Source organism: Eschrichtius robustus, chromosome 5 (assembly GCF_028021215.1).
Source record: "Eschrichtius robustus isolate mEscRob2 chromosome 5, mEscRob2.pri, whole genome shotgun sequence".
Lineage (NCBI taxonomy): Eukaryota > Metazoa > Chordata > Mammalia > Artiodactyla > Eschrichtiidae > Eschrichtius > Eschrichtius robustus.
The window spans coordinates 93,536,678-93,554,783 of NC_090828.1; positions in this window are offsets into that span (position 1 = coordinate 93,536,678).

Below are 18,106 nucleotides of genomic sequence, written 5' to 3' on the forward strand. Positions count from 1 at the left end.
TCACCACCACCAGCATCACCATCACCCTCAGCAGCAGCAGAACAAGTGCCTCTCTGAAACACCAAGATGCTGTATCAGTGATTCACACAATCCTTGCCCTTGGAAAGCTTATCAAGGTCAAGTGACACAACTGGAGGAAGAAAGGACATCCACTTGTGGCTAGGTGAGGCTGCTTCCCCAACTGTGCTGTCTGAACCAATTCATATTCAGGCCAGAGGTCCTCAACCCTCACTACACATTAAAATCTTGTAAGAAACTTTAAAAAAATACAGTTGGATAGGCCCTAGCCCAAATCAACTATATCAGAATCTGGAAGGGGGCATGTGTTGGGGAATCTAAGCATCAGTATTTTTTTTTTTAAAGCTTCTTAGATTTTTTTATTGTTAAATTTTTTTGAATTTTGTTTTACTTTTTTTATAGTTAATTTTTTTTGAATTTTGGTTTTTTTTTTTATACAGCAGGTTCTTATTAGTTATCTATTTTATACATATTAGTGCATACATGTCAATCCCAATCTCCCAGTTATTCCCACACCCGACCCCCACTTTCCCCCCTTGGTGTCCATACGTTTGTTCTCTACATCTGTGTCTCTATTTCTGCCTTGCAAGCCAGTTCATCGGGACCATTTTTCTAGATTCTACATATATGCGTTAATATACAATATTTGTTTTTCTCTTTCTGACTTACTTCACTCTGTATGACAGTCCCTAGGTCCATTCACATCTCTGCAAATGACCCAATTTCATTCCTTTTTATGGCTGAGTAATATTCCATTGCATATATACACCACATCTTCTTTATCCATTCATCTGTCGATGGGCGTTTAGGTTGCTTCCATGACCTGGCTATTGTAAATAGTGCTGCAATGAACATTGGGGTGCATGTGTCTTTTAGAATTATGGTTCTCTCTGGGTATCTGTCCAGTAGTAGGATTGCTGGGTCATATGGTAGTTTTATTTTTAGTTTTTTAAGGAACCTCCATACTGTTCTCCATAGTGGCTGTATCAATTTACATTCCCACCAACAGTGCAAGAGGATTCCCTTTTCTCCACACCCTCTCCAGCATTTGTTGTTTGTACATTTTCTGATGATGCCCATTCTAACCGGTGTGAGGTAATACCTCATTGTGGTTTTGATTTGCATTTCTCTAATAATTAGTGATATTAAGCAACTTTTCATGTGCCTCTTGGTCATCTGTATTTCTTCTTTGGAGAAATGTCTATTTAGGTCTTCTGCCCATTTTTGGATTGGGTTGTTTGTTTTCTTCATATTGAGCTGCATGAGCTCTTTATATATTTTGGAGATTAATCCTTTGTCCGTTGCTTCGTTAGCAAATATTTTCTCCCATTCTGAGGTTGTCTTTTCGTCCTGTTTATGATTTCCTTTGCTGTGCAAAAGCTTTTAAGTTTCATTAGGTCCCATTTGTTTATTTTTAGTTTTATTTCCATTACTCTAGGAGGTGGGTCAAAAAAGATCTTGCTGTCATTATGTCAAAGAGTGTTCTTCCTATGTTTTCATCTAAGAGTTTTATAATGTCCAGTCTTACATTTAGGTCTCAAATCCATTTTGAGTTTATTTTTGTGTATGGTGTTAGGGAGTATTCTAATTTCATTCTTTTACATGTAGCTGTCCAGTTTTCCCAGCACCACTTATTGAACAGACTGTCTTTTCTCTACTGCATATCCTTGCCTCCTCTGTCATAGATTAGTTGACCATAGGTGCGTGGGTTGATCTCTGGGCTTTCTATCTTGTTCCATTGATCTATGTGTCTGTTTTTGTGCCAGTACCATATTGTCTTGATTACTGTAGCTTTGTAGTATAGTCTGAAGTCAGGGAGTCATTCCTCCAGCTCCGTTTTTTTCCCTCAAGACTGCTTTGGCTATTCAGGATCTTTTGTGTCTCCATACAAATTTTAAGATTTTTTGTTCTAGTTCTGTAAAAAAATGCCATTGGTAATTTGATAAGGATTGCATTGAATCTGTAGATTGCTTTGGGTAGTATAGTCATTTTCACAATATTGATTCTTCCAGTCCAAAACATGGTATATCTCTCCATCCATTTGTGTCATCTTTGATTTCTTTCATCAGTGTCTTATACTTTTCTGAGTACAGGTCTTTTACCTCTTTAAGTAGGTTTATTCCTAGGTATTTTAATTTTTGTTGCAATGGTGAATGGGATTGTTTCCTTAATTTCTCTTTCTGATATTTCGTTGTTAGTGTATAGGAATGCAAGAGACTTCTGCGCATTAATTTTATATCCTGCAACTTTACCAAATTCATTGATTAGCTCTAGTAGTTTTTGGGTGGTATCTTTAGGGTTATCTATGTATAGTATCATGTAATCCACAAACAGTGACTGTTTTACTTCCTCTTTTCCAATTTGGATTCCTTTTATTTCTTTTTCTTCCCTGATTGCTGTGGCTAGGAATTCCAAAACTATGTTGAATAATAGTGGCAAGAGTGAAAATCCTTGTCTTGTTCCTGATCTTAGAGAAAATGTTTTCAATTTTTCACCATTGAGAATGATGTCTGCTGTGAGTTTGTCGTATATAGCCTTTATTATGTTGAGGTAGGTTCCCTCTGTGCCTACTTTCTGGAGAGTTTTTAGCATAAATGGGTGTTGAATGTTGTCGAAAGCTTTTTCTGCATCTATTGAGATGATCATATGGTTTTTATTCTTCAATTTGTTAATATGGTGTATCACATTGATTGATTTGTGTATATTGAAGCATCCTTGCATCCCTGGGATAAATGTCACCTGATCAAGGTGTATGATCCTTTTAATGTGTTGTTGGATTCCGTTTGCTAGTATTTTGTTGACCATTTTTGCATCTATATTCATCAGTGACATTCGTCTGTGATTTTCTTTTTTTGTAGTATCTTTGTCTGGTCTTGTTATCAGGGTGATGGCGGCCTCATAGAATGAGTTTGGGAGTGTTCCTTCCTCTGCAATTTTTTGGAAGAGTTTGAGAAGGATGGGTGTTAGCTCTTCTCTAATATTTGACAGAATTCACCTGTGAAGCCATCTGGTCCTGGACTTTTGTTTGTTGGGAAGATTTTTAATCACAGTTTCAATTTCATTACTTGCGATTGGTGTGTTCATATTTTCTATTTCTTCCTGGTTCAGTCTTGGAAGGTTATACCTTTCTAAGAATTTGTCCATTTCTTCCAGGTTGTCCATTTTATCGGCATAGAGTTGCTTTAGTAGTCTCTTAGGATGCTTTGTATTTCTGCAGTGTCCGTTGTAACTTCTCCTTTTTACATTTCTAATTTTATTGATTTGAGTCCTCTCCCTCTTTTTCTTGATGAGTCTGGCCAAAGGTTTATCAATTTTGTTTATCTTCTCAAAGAACCAGCTTTTAGTTTTACTGATTTTTGCTATTGTTTTCTTTGTTTCTATTTCATTTATTTCTGCTCTGATTTTTATGATTTCTTTCCTTCTACTAACTTTGGGTTTTGTTTGTTCTTTCTCTAGTTGCTTTAGGTGTAAGGTTAGATTGTTTATTTGAGATTTTTCTTGTTTCTTGAGGTAGGATTATATTGCTGTAAACTTCCCTCTTAGAACTGCTTTTGCTGCATCCCATAGGTTTTGGATCATCATGTTTTTGTTGTCATTTCTTTCTAGGTTTTTTTTGATTTCCTCTTTGATTTCTTCAGTGACCTCTTGGTTATTTAGTAATGTATTGTTTAGTCTCCATGTGTTTGTGTTCTTTTACGTTTTTTTCCCTGTAATTTATTTCTAATCTCATAGTGTTGTGGTCAGAAAAGATGTTTGATATGATTTCAATTTTCTTAAATTTACCACAGCTTGATTTGTGATCCAAGAGGCAATCTATCCTGGAGAACGTTGTGTGTGCACTTGAGAAGAAAATGTAATCTGCTGTTTTTGGATGGAATGTCCTATAAATATCAACTAAATCTATCTGGTCTATTGTGTCATTTAACGCTTGTGTTTCCCTATTAATTTTCTGTTTGGATGATTCTGTCTATTGGTGTAAGTGAGGTGTTAAAGTCCCCACTATTATTGTGTTACTGTCGATTTCCTCTTTTATAGCTGTTAGCATTTGCCTTATGTATTGAGGTGCTCCTATCTTGGGTGCATATATATATATATATATATAATTGTTATATCTTCTTCTTGGATTGATCCCTTGATCATCATGTGGTGACCTTCCTTGTCTCTTGTAACATTCTTTATTTTAAAGTCTATTTTATCTGATATGAGAATTGCTACTCCAGCTTTCTTTGGATTTCCATTTGCATGGAATATCTTTTTCCATCTCCTCCCTTTCAGTCTGTATGTGTCCCTAGGTCTGAAGTGGGTCTCTTGTAGACAGCATATATATGGGTCTTGTTTTTGTATCCATTCAGCAAGCCTGTATCTTTTGGTTGGAGCATTTAATCCATTTATATTTAAGATAATTATTGATATGTATGTTCCTATTACCCTTTTCTTAATTGTTTTGGGTTTGTTCTTGTAGGTCCTTTTCTTCTCTTGTGTTTCCCACTTAGAAAAGTTCCTTTAGCATTTGTTGTAGAACTGGTTTGGTGGTGCTGAATTCTCTTAGCTTTTGCTTGTCTGTAAAGCTTTTGATTTCTCCATCAAATCTGAATGAGATCCTTGCTGGGTAGAGTAATCTTGGTTGTACGTTCTTCCCTTTCATCACTTTAAATATATCATGCCACTCCCTTCTGGCTTGTAGAGTTTCTGTTGAGAAATCAGTTGTTAACATACAAGGGAACTCCCATAAGTTTACTTGTCGTTTTTCCCTTGTTGTTTTTAATAATTTTTCTTTGTCTTTAATTTTTTGTCAATTTGCTTACTATGTGTCTCAGCATGCTTCTCCTTGGGTTTATCCTGCCTGGGACTCTCTGTGCTTCCTGGACTTGGGTAGCTATTTCCTTTCCCATGTTAGGGAAGTTTTCGACTAAAATCTCTTCAAATATTTTCTCAGGTCCTTTCTCTCTCTTTTCTCTTTCTGCGACCCCTATAATGTGAACGTTGGCGCATTTAATGTTGTCCCAGAGGTCTCTTAGGCTGTCTTCATTTCTTTTCATTCTTTTTTCTTTATTCTGTTCCATGGCAGTGAATTCCACCATTCTGTCTTCCAGATCACTTATCTGTTCTTCTGCCTCAGTTATTCTGCTATTGATTCCTTGTAGTGTATTTTTCATTTCAGTTATTTTATTGCTCATCTCTGTTTGTCTGTTTCTAATTCTTCTAGGTTTTGTTCTTTTATTCTTCTAGGTCTTTTTGCATCTTCTCAAACTTTGTCTCCATTCTTTTTGCAAGGTCCTGGATCCTCTTCCCTATCACTGTCCTGAATTCTTTTTCTGGAAGGTTGCCTATCTCCACTTCATTTAATTGTTTTTCTGGGGTTTTATCTGGTACATAGTCCTCTGCCTTTTCATTTTGTCTATCTTTCTGTGAATGTGATTTTCGTTCCACAGGCTGCAGGATTGTAGCTCTTCTTGCTTCTGCTGTCTGTCCTCTCTTGTTAAATTTTTATTTTGAGGTAACTATAGATTCACATGCAGTTGTAAGAAATAATACAGAGAGTGCTCGTGTAGCCTTTACCCAGCTCCCCCTGATAATATCTTGCAAACCTATAGTCCAGTATCACAACAGGATACTGACCTTGATACAGCCAAGATACTGAACAGTTTCGTCACCACAAGGATCTCTCCTGTTGCTCTTTTATAGCCACACCCACTTCTCTCCCACCTCCACCCCATCCTCATCTCCAGGTAACCATTAATCTGTTCTTCATTTTTATATCCTTTCAAGAATGTGATACAAATGAAAACATACAGTATGTGACCATTTGTGATTGGCTTTTTCCATTCAGCATAATTCCCTTGAAATTCATCCAAATTGTTGTGTTTATCAATATTTTGTCCCTTTTTATTGCAGAGCAGTGTTCCACAGTAAGGATCTATCTATCAGTTTTTTAAACTATTTACCTATTGAAGGACATCTCGGTTTTTTCAATTTTGAGGCTCTCATGAATAAAGTGCCTATGAACATTTTTGTATAGATTCTTGTGGAAAAATACATTTTCATGTTTTGGGGGCAAATGGCCAAAAGTGTATTTGCTGGGTCATATGGTAGCTGTATGCTCAATTTTATAAGAAAATGCCAAATTGTTTCCCAGAGTGGCTGTATCATTTTACATCCCACCAGAAATGTATGAGTAAGTTTCTCTTCATTCTTCCCAGCATTTGCTACTGTCACTATTTTCTATTTTAACTATTCTGTGTACATTAATATCTTATTATGGTGGAAATTTGGATTTACCTGGTAGCTAATGATGTGGGAATGCCCTATCATGTGTTTATGCCCTATCTGTATATACTCTCCTGTCCTCTGCCCATTGTCTATTTGGATTGCTTATTTTTCAAATGTTGAATGTGGAGAGTTTTTATATATTCTAGTGACTAGACCTTTGTTGGACATGTGGTTTGCAAATATTTTTTTTCCAGGTTGTAGATTATCTTTTCATCTTCTGAACTGTGTTTTTCATAGAGCAAAGGTTTTAAATTTTGATGAAGTCTAGTTTATCGATTTTTCCTTGTATGGATCATGCTTCCAGTGGTGATGCTTCCAGAGTGTTGAGAGTGGATTTATTTTCCTTGTTCCCAACCTTAGAGAGAAATCCATCAGTTTTTCAATATTAACTATGATGTTTGCAGTACCTTTTAGTAGATGCTCTTTACTTAGTTGAGAAAGTTTCCCTCTATTGCTAATTGTTGAGAGCTTTTATCATGAATGGGTGTTGGATGTTATGGGGTGCTTTTTCTGTGCTAATTGATATGATTATATCAATTGATTTAATCATTGGTTAAATCAATGATTATATCAATTGATTTTTTTCTTGTTTAGACAGTTAATATTGTAGATTCTACTGGTTGATTTTTGAATGTTGAAACAGCCTTGTGTATCTGGAATAAATCCCACTTAGTCGTGGTGTAAAATTCTTCTTACACATTACTGAATTCAATTTGCTAATATTTCGTTAAGTATTTTTTTTGTGCCTAATTTCATGATTAATATCAGTCTGCTCTCTTTTTTTTTTTTTTTTTTTTTTGTCTTTTATTGGTTTTGGTATCAGAATAATACTGGTCTCATAGAATGAATTGGGAAGTGTTCCTTTCTTGTATATTTTCTGGAAGAGTTTGTATAAAACTGATGTTAATTCTTCTTTAAATGTTTGGTAGTATTCACCAGTGAAATAATATGAGCCTAGAGGTTTCTTTTTCAGGAGACTTTATATTAAAAATTAAATTTTTAATCGTTACAGAACTATTCACATTGTCTATTTTAACTTGGTTGAGTTTTAACAGTTTATGATTTTTGAGGAATTGATTCATTTCTTCTAAATTATCAAATTTATGAGTGCAAAGTAGTTTATATAGTGTTCCTTTATTATCCTTTTGATGGCTATAGGTTCTGTAGTGATATCCTCTTTTTTTTTTTATTCATGATATTGTTGATTTGTGTCTTCCCTATTTTTATCTTTGTCATTCTTGTTAGAGGTTTATCAATTTTGTTGATTTTTTTAACAAAAAAATTGTTTTATTGATTTTTTCTCCTGTTTTCTTCTTTTGATTTCATTAATTTTGCTCTTTAGTATTTCCTTTCTTTTACTTTCAGTTCTTTTTCTAGTTTTTTAGGATAAAAACTTAACTTATTGATTTGAGACCCTTTCTTCTTTCAAATATAAGCATTTAGTGCAATAAATTTCCTTCTTTGCACTGTTACAGCTGTGTCCCACATATTTTGGTATGTTGTATTTTCATTTTCATTCAGTTCTATGTGTTATTTATTTTTATTTTTTGCAACTTCCTCTTTGACCCATGGATTATTTAAAATACTGTTTAATTTCGAAGTATATGGAGATATTCCTGTTGCCTTTCTGTTGTTGATTTCTAGGTTGATTCCATTATAGTCAGAGAATATATTCAGTATGATTTCAATTTTTATGCTGTTTTTTTTTAATGACCCAGGATGTGGGCTATTTTGGTGAATGTTACATGGACACTTGGAAAAAATATGTGTTCTGTTATATTTTAGAGTGTTCTATATAAGTCACTTAGATCCTGTAGCTCGATTGTGTTCTACAGTTCTTCTACATCTTCACTGAGCTTCTATCTAGTAGTTCTATTAATTGTTGAGAGTTGGGTGTTTATGCTCCCAACTATTTCTATTTTGAGCCCCATCAGCTTTTTTTTTTTTTTTTTTTTTTCAAGCTTCTGAGGATCTGTTGTTTGGGGCACAGACATTTAGGAATGTTACGTCTTCCTGGTGGTATGTTGTTTCATCATTATGTAATGTCCCTCTTTGTCTCCAGCAATTTCCCTTGCCATGAAGTCTACTTATTTGATATTAACATAGCCACTCCTTCTTTTTATTAGTATTTCATGGTATGTCTTTTTCCATTCTTCTATTTTCAACCTAATATGTTGCTGTATTCGAAGCAAATTTCTTACAGACAGCATATTGTTGGACTATATTTTTAATCCATTCTATCAATCTCTGCCTTTTAATTGTTATATTTAGACCATTTACATTTAAATTAATTATTGATATGTTAGGGCCAAGTCTTAAATTTAATTGTTTTCTATTTGTTTCCTCTGGTTTAGTTCCTCTCTTTCTCTTTCTATATCTTCCTATAATTTTTTTAAACATTTAAAAACTTTAACCTTGATTTATTTATAGTATTTTTTAGTATTTAGCTTTATAGAGTTCTTAATGACTGCTATAGGTATTGAAATATGCATATGTAACTTGTCACAGTCTACTGTGTCTATTTTATCATTTTAAGTATAGAAAGCTTATTTTCTTCCCACTTTTTATATGTAATTATCAAAAATATTTCCTTTACATATATTGAGCACCACATCTGATGGTGTTACAAATTTTACTTCAACAATCAAATATAATTTAAAGAACTCATGAGAAATAGAGTATTACATCTATAGTTTTCAAAACCTACTCTTATAGTCTTCTTTTACCTACTCTCATGTTCTCGAGTCTTCTTCTGTTACAATTACTTTTGTGTTTAGAGAACTTCCTTTAGCCATTTTTTAAAGGTAGGTGTGCTAGCAAGAGATTCTCATAGTTTTCCTTCTCCTATAAATGTGTCTTTATCCCTTTCATTCCATACAGATATTTTTGTTGAATATCGAATTCACGGCCAACAGTTCTTTTCTTTCAATACCTGAAAACTGTTGTGCCACTTCCTTTTGGCCTCCAGGTTTTCATATTAGAAATACACAGTCATTCAAATTGGTAGCATAAATAGTGTATTACTTGCTTCAAACTTTTTTGTTTTTAATTTTCAGAAGTTTAATCATGATGTATCTCAGTGGGGATTTCTTTAGGTTTATCCTACTTGGGATTTGCTTGACTTCTTGAATCTGTAGATTTATATATTTTGCCAAATTTGAAGTTTTTCACCATTATTTTTTAAAATACTTTTTCAATCTTCTTTCCCCTCTCTTTCTGTGACCTTGAAAATACAAATATTAGCTCTTTTGTTATTGTCCAACAGGTCCCTAAGACACTATTTTGGTTTTTGTCTTTTTCCAGGCTATTTTCTCTCTATTGTTCATATTTGGTAAATTCTATCCATGTTTCCTCAAGTTCATGAATTCTGTCCTCTGTCATCTCCACTCTATTATTAAGCCCATTAAGCAATGTTTTTATTTCAGTTATTGTATTTTAATTCTATAATTTCCATTTAATTCTTTTTTATAATTTATATTTCTTTGCTGAGATTTCTATTTTTCATTTTGTTTCAAGAGAATTCATAATTGCTTATTGATATATTATTATGACAGTTGTTTAGAATCCTTGTCAGATAATTCCCACATCTGATTCATCTCTGTGTTGGCACCTGTTGTTTGTCTTTTCCCATTCCTGCTGTGATTTTCCTGGTTCATCCCATGACATGTGATTTTTCAGTTGTATTCTGGAAATTTTAGTTATTATGGATCCTATTTAATCTTCTTTTTCAGCAGATAGTTCCTTGTTGAGGCATAGCTTGAGGGCTAGCTGGGTGTGTCTGTTCAGCTTCTGACAGGGCCCCTATGATGCCATCCCAGCAAAAGTGGGGCATTGACTTAAACCACCTTATCTCCTCAATTGGTCCTGCTGACACCGCAGAGGAAGGAAACAGAGGGCTGACTCACACCACTGTTGCTGCAGGGTGGAGGTAGAGACTCAGTAGTTTTCTTTGACACAAAGAGAGGGGGTGAAGCAAATGGTCAACTACCCTACTTCTCACCACCTCCTTCTGCCTCCTTAGTGCTGGATGGAGGAGGAGGTGCTGCTCTACCTTGCCAACACTATCCTGGCAGGGGCATCAGAGCACTGACTATTTCTGCCAGATGGAGAAGGAAATTAGTTCTCTGTTCCCTGGAGATACCACTCAGTGAGGGTTTCCAGTACATCTATGCTTTTACTCAGAGGGGTGGAAGATCAACTTCTTGCTGGATCACGTGACGTCATGGAGAGGGGATGAGGAAGTATAGTTTTAACACTGGTATTTGGTTGTAGTAGGCGATATTGCAAACAAGGTTTCCTGTTGCTAAGCCATCTTTTTATCAGTTCTTTGGCCCGGGGAACTGGCTTTTCTTGGAGTTTTTTCACCCACGCCTGCTGGCAGTTCAGAATATATGGGAGGCAATTAAAAAACCCAGAGAATTCACTGCTTTGTTGCTCCTCCATCTTTCAGAGACTTATCGTGCTTGTTAGTTGTAACACGGAGGACCTGGAAGGAATGGGCTATTCCATCTTGAGAGAACCCCTTGAGTGTTTTTAATAAGCAGCCAGGATTAAGAACCTCTGATTTAGGTCAAATGATTATTCTGGATGGTATGTTTCCCCATATAATTAACTGGTTGTTTGAATGATATGATAAAAATTCCACAGATATTGATTAAATACGTTTTCATGGTTGGCTTGCTACATACCAGGCAATTGTCTATGTACTGAAAATTGAGAATAGAGAAGAATCAAGTCCCTTCTTACACAGAGCATACATGATAGTCACTAGAGTGGGAGAAGGATGCTTGGAAGATAGAACCATTATCCCCACTGCCACTCCTGGTTTTCAGCTCTTTGGCATCTCCTATTGAGGCCATTGGAATAACCACCTAACTGATCTTTCCTTCTTTGTACCTCCCTCCCTGAAGGAGATGTGGAAGCTTCTCTTCCATTTTAGAGTCAATGAGTGACTGCATCTGTCTCCTATCTAACACCCTCAATTGACTGTCTGTCACTACAAGATAAAGTCTAAAGTACTCTTAGCAAGTCTTTAAAGCACCTCCATGATCTCCAGAAACATTTCCTGCCACAATTTCCAAAATCTGCAACGGCAGCACAATGTGGTGTCCCACTTCTTGCCTTCTTTACATGCTGCTCTCTCTCTCTCTGGAATATCTCATCCTCCTCCTTGATTGCTGGGTTAATTAACTTTCCAGTAACCTTTTTTCTGTAGTCCTGGCCCTTTGGGGTCTTGTGCCATTAAAATTTAAAAAAAAAAATTTAGTTTACAGGAACTTGGAAGACCTTATTCTAAGTCAAATGTGTTACAGAGAGAGAAAGTATCTGCCTATTGGAGGTAAGCCAACACTTGATCAAAAGTTCACATTTTTAAGCATTTTACATAGGCACAAGAAATCCCTTTTCAGAGCCCAAGGATCGCACAGTCTTTTTTTCCAAGTTCCAAATGCCTTTCCACACAGCAGCTTCAGCATCTACAATTATGTAATGGGCATGGATGAAACATTACCAGAATGGAATGAATCACTTCACCACTGCAACCTTCGCTCTCTCTCATGGGAGAATTCTCCCATCATTTCAGAAGAGTTCTCATCAATTTGCGCCATCAACTCACAAATACATATGGACCTCAGCTTTCAAGAAATCTTGGCATTGATTCCCTTCTCTGTGCTAGCAGCTGTAAGTCAGTAAATGAACCCTCTGATGACACAGATCTAACATATCAACTAAAGCAGGGTTTCTCCATGGGTAAACGTTGAGATCCACTGATTTGTCTATTGAACAAAGCCACCTGGGGCCACTCCTTTTATCTTAGAATACTTTCCACCCTTCCCTAAGCCAGTAACCTAAGTCAGCATCAGAATGATACAGAGACCTTGTCAGAAATGTAGGTTCCACATCCTCATTCTCACATGTTGGATGTATTAGTTCTGGATTTGTTAAAAGAGTAGAACAGAATAGAATAGAAAATATAAGAATGCATCACATGCAGTAGTAAAGTTAAGAGTTTGTATTTCTGTAAGTGAGTGAGAGTGTGTGTGTGTGTCCATGCCATAATGTGTATTTCTTACTGTGGATAGAGGTCAAAAGGTTTGAAAACACTGAGAAATATTGGGATTTTAAAAATGCAGGTGGTAGGGATGTCTCACATTTAGAGCAGCTAGGACTTCATATCCCTATAATAATGTATAGGGCTCAGAATATGTCCTAAACTCTAACTGGAGACATTCCCCCCAGGAATTACCTCTTCTGTGAGGTCCTCCCTGACCTGCTTCTCCAGGCAGAGTCTGTCATGACCTCTTCTGAACTACCCTTTTTCTGTCCTTACACTTGCCACTCTGACTATAATGTATTTGTTTACATGCCTGTTTTTTTTTCCCCTAACAGACTGAGGTTAGAGACAGTTATATTGATCTATGTGTATGTCCAATAGCTGAAACATAGTAGATATTCACTAGATTGGTCGTTCAAAATGAATAAGGCAAGAATCGTGAATGGATGCTAAAAATAATGAATGGAAGTTTGATGAGAGACAGGATATTTATATGATATACTATGATTATGTTAGAGAATGTTCTTATTTTTAAGAAATATACACTGAAATATTTGAAGGGAGGAGAAAGAGAGAAAATGTAACACTTCTGTAAATTTATAATTTTCAAAATCAAAGATAAAAATGAATAGATAAATGAATTAATGATAATATTATTAACAAGTAGAGAAAGTAATGGTTTTACGGCTACTTGATTATACAGACAACTAGACTGAATTTACATAATTCCACTCATAATTAGGTGTCTTAGGTTCCAAGATCACAAGGCAGGAACAAAGCCCAGACCTCCTTTGTCCATAAAACATCATAAATAGGGGGCCTTGGCTATGCCTATTTTCATCACTAGTCCATCTCATTTAGCTGAACTGATGAGTTACTAAGTAGTTACAAGCTGGTAACCAGGCCATAGAGTCAAAATTTCTAAATGGCTTAAATGGTCTGAATCACCACTGGCCATATGAAAGCATCAGCTGTCTGACCTTTACCTGCCTCACCCCTGGCCAGGTACATACATAGCCTCATGCTGGTCCAACCCCATTACAGGTTTCCCCTCTTAACGTTATCTCTTTAGAGCAGAAAATCCCCACCAGCAAGAAAGAATTATTTTTTCTTTTCTTTCTTTTTTTGGTTGCACGCCCTGTGGGATCTTAATTCCCCAACCAGGGATTAAACCCAGACCCTTGACGGTTAGAGCACAGAGTCCTAACCACTGGACAACCAGGGAATTCAAGAAAGAATTATTTAGAAAGAATTCCCCTGCAAAACTTCTACGCCAGTTTACATACATATTCTTTATTATTTCATCAAAGCTGGACAAGAGCAAGGCCAGGTTTGGTGATCTGCATGCATTATATCAGCACAAAACTGCCAGACTGAGGGTTCTGATTCAAATGACCAGTTGTCTCAAACACTAATAGGTTCGGCCAATTTGGTTTTTATTCAGTGACTTTACCAGATGTTTGACCACACTGCATAAATTGTGTTGTTTCAGGATCGGACAGACCTAATTAACTACCCTATGCCAAAATCTCCTCTTGGCCTGGGGTGACTACAAAAAGACAACCTCTAGGTAGTGGCAACAGAAGACCCTTTCGCAATTATATCCTCTTTGCAAGGCAGGGTAATGCGTCTTCATGGCTCTGATATGCAGGGGGCGATGGGGAGACAGAAAGGCAAGAGGAGACGGCGACCATATGGCTTCCCTCAGTGAAGGACGGGGAAGAGACACCTCTGAGGAGACGAAGCCCCAAGGCCCTGTTTTCCATTAACCACATTGAAAACTTTCCTTTTCACCTATGAGACTCTCAGTTCTCTGCCTATGTCTTCTAGCTGTCTGGACACAATGGAGTCCCAGGCAAATTCAGGATCAAGTATGATCATTCATAGCAATACCCACAATAAAATGTTAAGAGATACTGATTAAACTCAAATTTTTAACTTCTCTCCTAAAATATGATATTTCCCCAAAACAAATTTACATGTAGAGAAGAGAGAAAGGGATATACGGTAGCAGTTAAAACAGGAAATCCCTAGGCTCCAACCCCAGTTGAGTTGTAGCATGTTGGGTTATGTTAAGCTAATTCCATAATTTAAAAAAAAATCTTCATAAGTACAAAATGAGAGTTTGGACTTAACAGCCTCTAAGAAGATTCCTATGTCCAAGCTTCAGTGCTTCTAATTAAATGTTCCTCTTTGTATAACTAACTTTTTCAAAGGGCAAAACAAGCCAGACTGACCACCTTCTCCCACAGACAATTCATACTCAAGGTCATTCTTAGGGACGTTCTCATACCTAGACTTCAAGACCTAGTCCTGGATGTAAGGTACATGTGCGTGCATGTGTGGATAAACAGACACATACTATACACACACACACACACACATACTATTTACTACATACTAACTACTATACATATATATATGTGTGTGTATTTTTAAATGCCTAATCACACACTATTTCACAAGCAAGAGGAATCACTCCTCATTATTAAAAGAGGCTAATTTAAAAACATTGCAAAGGTCACATTTACACAAAAGGTATAGGACATCTCTGTAAGTGCACTGACAAGAACCAGAGACAGGTCACAGGACCAGCAAGAATATCCAGAATGGAAAGACAGGAAGCTTCCAGGAAGACATCCTCGAAGTCATCAACATGCAGACCACACCTGGCCATGCATATTAAATGAGAGCTCAGACACACGAGCTGGTGCTAATGTGGATAAAATATGGATAAGGAGAGACCAGATATCAGCTAAATGAGTAAAACTGAGACATTGGAAAAATGAAACACAGCCCTTCAAGCCAAGTAGCCAACATTCAATATCCAATTCAGAAAAGTGTGGAAAGGTGATGTGTAGACTATCAAACAGAGCAGAAACTTAGAACGATTTTAAGAGTCAGCTACTTGGTGTGTACTCACAAACAGGGTTGCAGAGCCCTCATGGGTGAGCCCGCATGATGGGGCAGACTGAGGGGGGCTGCAGGCCAAATCCTGGGTCCCGGACTTGGCTCTACCATCACCTACAAGTGTATTGCTTAACTTTCTACCTCTTATCTCTTTTCACGAAATAATGTATAGAAATGTAAATAATTATTTGTAGTGAATCACTAGGATCTGGTTAAACTGCATTATTCAGAAAAGGATCTCAGGATGTAGGCAACTACCCAAAACTCCGGAAGGAGTTTTTGGCAGGAAGCATCGTTTATCAGTTAACAGAATCCCCAATGAGTGTTTGATATTATCACTTCAAGTGTACAATCTATTCTCATTCCCTTCACCTTCTATGGCCCTCATGACACAACAGAGCATGTTCTTCTCAACAACTCTCTGATTCTGATTTCTAAAGGTCAGTGGGCACCCCTCCTTACACAAACTCTACAGATCAAATCCCTCAGGATTTCCCCCAAAAATGCCCTCTGCCATTTTTACCATAACCCTTCCATCCTTCTGTTCTCCTAATATCTCTGATATTCCCCTGCCCATCTACTCTCACACTGAATAGGTCTCACGAATGATGACTTCCATCTTGTACCTGCTGCCACCTTGGTCCAGGTGTCTATAGCATCACTCTTGGCTAATGACACCAGCTTCCAACCTCTTCTCTGCCTGGAGTCTCTAATATTTTCAACTTACTCTAACTCCACTATCAGATCCATCTTCCAAAGGTACTGCTTTTTATACACCATCCTTTTTTTTTTTTTAACTACAAAAGTAATACCCTCTCTTTATAATTTTTTCTATCAATTCAAGAATGTATGAAGAGAAAAAAAAAAAAACATGCGATCATTCTTGCTTTTGCTCTCAGGGTAAGCTAAGGGCATAACTCCGAGGCGGCAATTTTACTCAATACTAAGCTAAACGAGTCCTGGTTGTAGCTCTCCACAGCACGTTTACAAGGGCAGAACTCAGGGAGGAGTGAAGGTCTTGCACTTCCCTTATACCTGTGGCTTCCAAACTGCACTCCTTAGGAACAAGGAGGCCACATGCAGGTACATCAGGAACCACAGGGAGGCCAAGGGTTTTCAGGGGCTTCTCGTCCTTGTCAATCAGAGCACCCCCATTTTTCTCTATTTCCCACTGAGTTTCCAGGTATGATATCACTGGAAGAAAGAGACCTGATACAAAAAAAAAAAAAGTTTGAAAACCATTCCTTTGAGACTATCTTCCTTAAATGCCTCTTCTCTCAGATTGGATTCTGATAAGGGCTAGAGAGCTGACAATTTGAGGTTATTTTCTCTGACAAGAGTCTGGAAGGCAGATGGCCTATGTTACTGACTGAGCAAAGATTGATACATTTTAAATACAAGGCAAAGAAGTGGTTGGTTTGATATTCTGTTATGAAGTCTTCAGCTATAGCGTGAGATTCCTGGGGGAAAGGATGGTGTCTTAACACGCCACATGTAGGCCCCAAGACAGTGTCTTGCAGTGCTCACAAGACATTGACATTTAATAGGTGCACCTGATCACTTTGAACTGTACTGAATCTGTTTTGGCCAACAGCCTTGCTTTAGCTTCAGTTTTCCATCTGGGTGTTTGCAGGGTCTGCATGTGTGTTTTTAGGGCCACTGATGTCAAAAGTAGACCCAGGTGTCCTAGCCCATCTTATAAATTTCCCAGCAGAATCCCAGGTAAGATCTGAAATATTTGCAGACCCCTCCTCCGCTCATCCTACTTTCTCCTGTGTCTCCAGGCACCCAGCCTGAAGGTCTTCTATCCAGACCTGCTCTTCCATGATAGCCCACTCCACCTTGGTCAGATGACCAGCTAATCTGGTTCCTTCCTTTATGCTCACCCTACACTAAGGACCAATATATAAAAGTCCTTTCTTCCTCATCTTTATCAAAACATAGCCATCCTGTGTCCCAGGTCCACATTTCATTCCAGATGATCTGATATTAGAATCAACAAGTCCATGGCTTATTGTGAATCATCACATTTCTATTGCATGATACACCTTTCCATTTTGACAGGCTGATAGTGAGTCACCCAAGTGGTAAAGGGTGATATTTTGAGACCTCAAGAGTCTTCAAGTCAGAATAAGTAGATGACATCATAATCATCTCTTCTATCTGGGTCTTATAGCTACAGGAAAATAACTTGCATACTTATCCCTCCAGGAAAGTCAGAAGAAATAAAAGCATATTTCTTCTCATGCCCACATCACACAACTACTACACTATAGACTGGCCCTACCTATTGAACAATGTGAAGGCCTCCCACTGGCACAATGATGTTCTTCAAACAGTATGAATCCATTCTTTCACACAGGTAATTGCTGAGCATCTGCTATGGGTCCCTGTGCTAAATACTGGGGTTATGAGTAAGACAAAATTCCTGCCCTCGTAGGCATATAGTCCAATGGAATACACAGACATTTAAAAGGAAATTATACTAAAGCATATAAAGGAATCTTACAGGGAAAGTACAGGAAGTCCATAGCAAGAACACCCATCTCAGGCTAGAATACCCACACCAAACATTTACTGTAAACTTCCTCTCTCTATCCTCAACTACATCACAACTTTCCACTCTATACCCATCTTCTGTTTCATGGGAAAAGACTAAGGTTCATGCCAATGACACTGTTAACATATGCCTTCTGTGTTCTGAAGACAGTACCTAGCAAAAAGATTCTTGAATATTTAGTGCCCAATTAATGTATATTGACTTTAAAGATGGTGGTAGTACAAAAGAGGAGTCTAAAGCATACAAAATTCCAATGATATCCTCAGTGAGCTGTAGTCTCCACCAAAAAAAGCAAA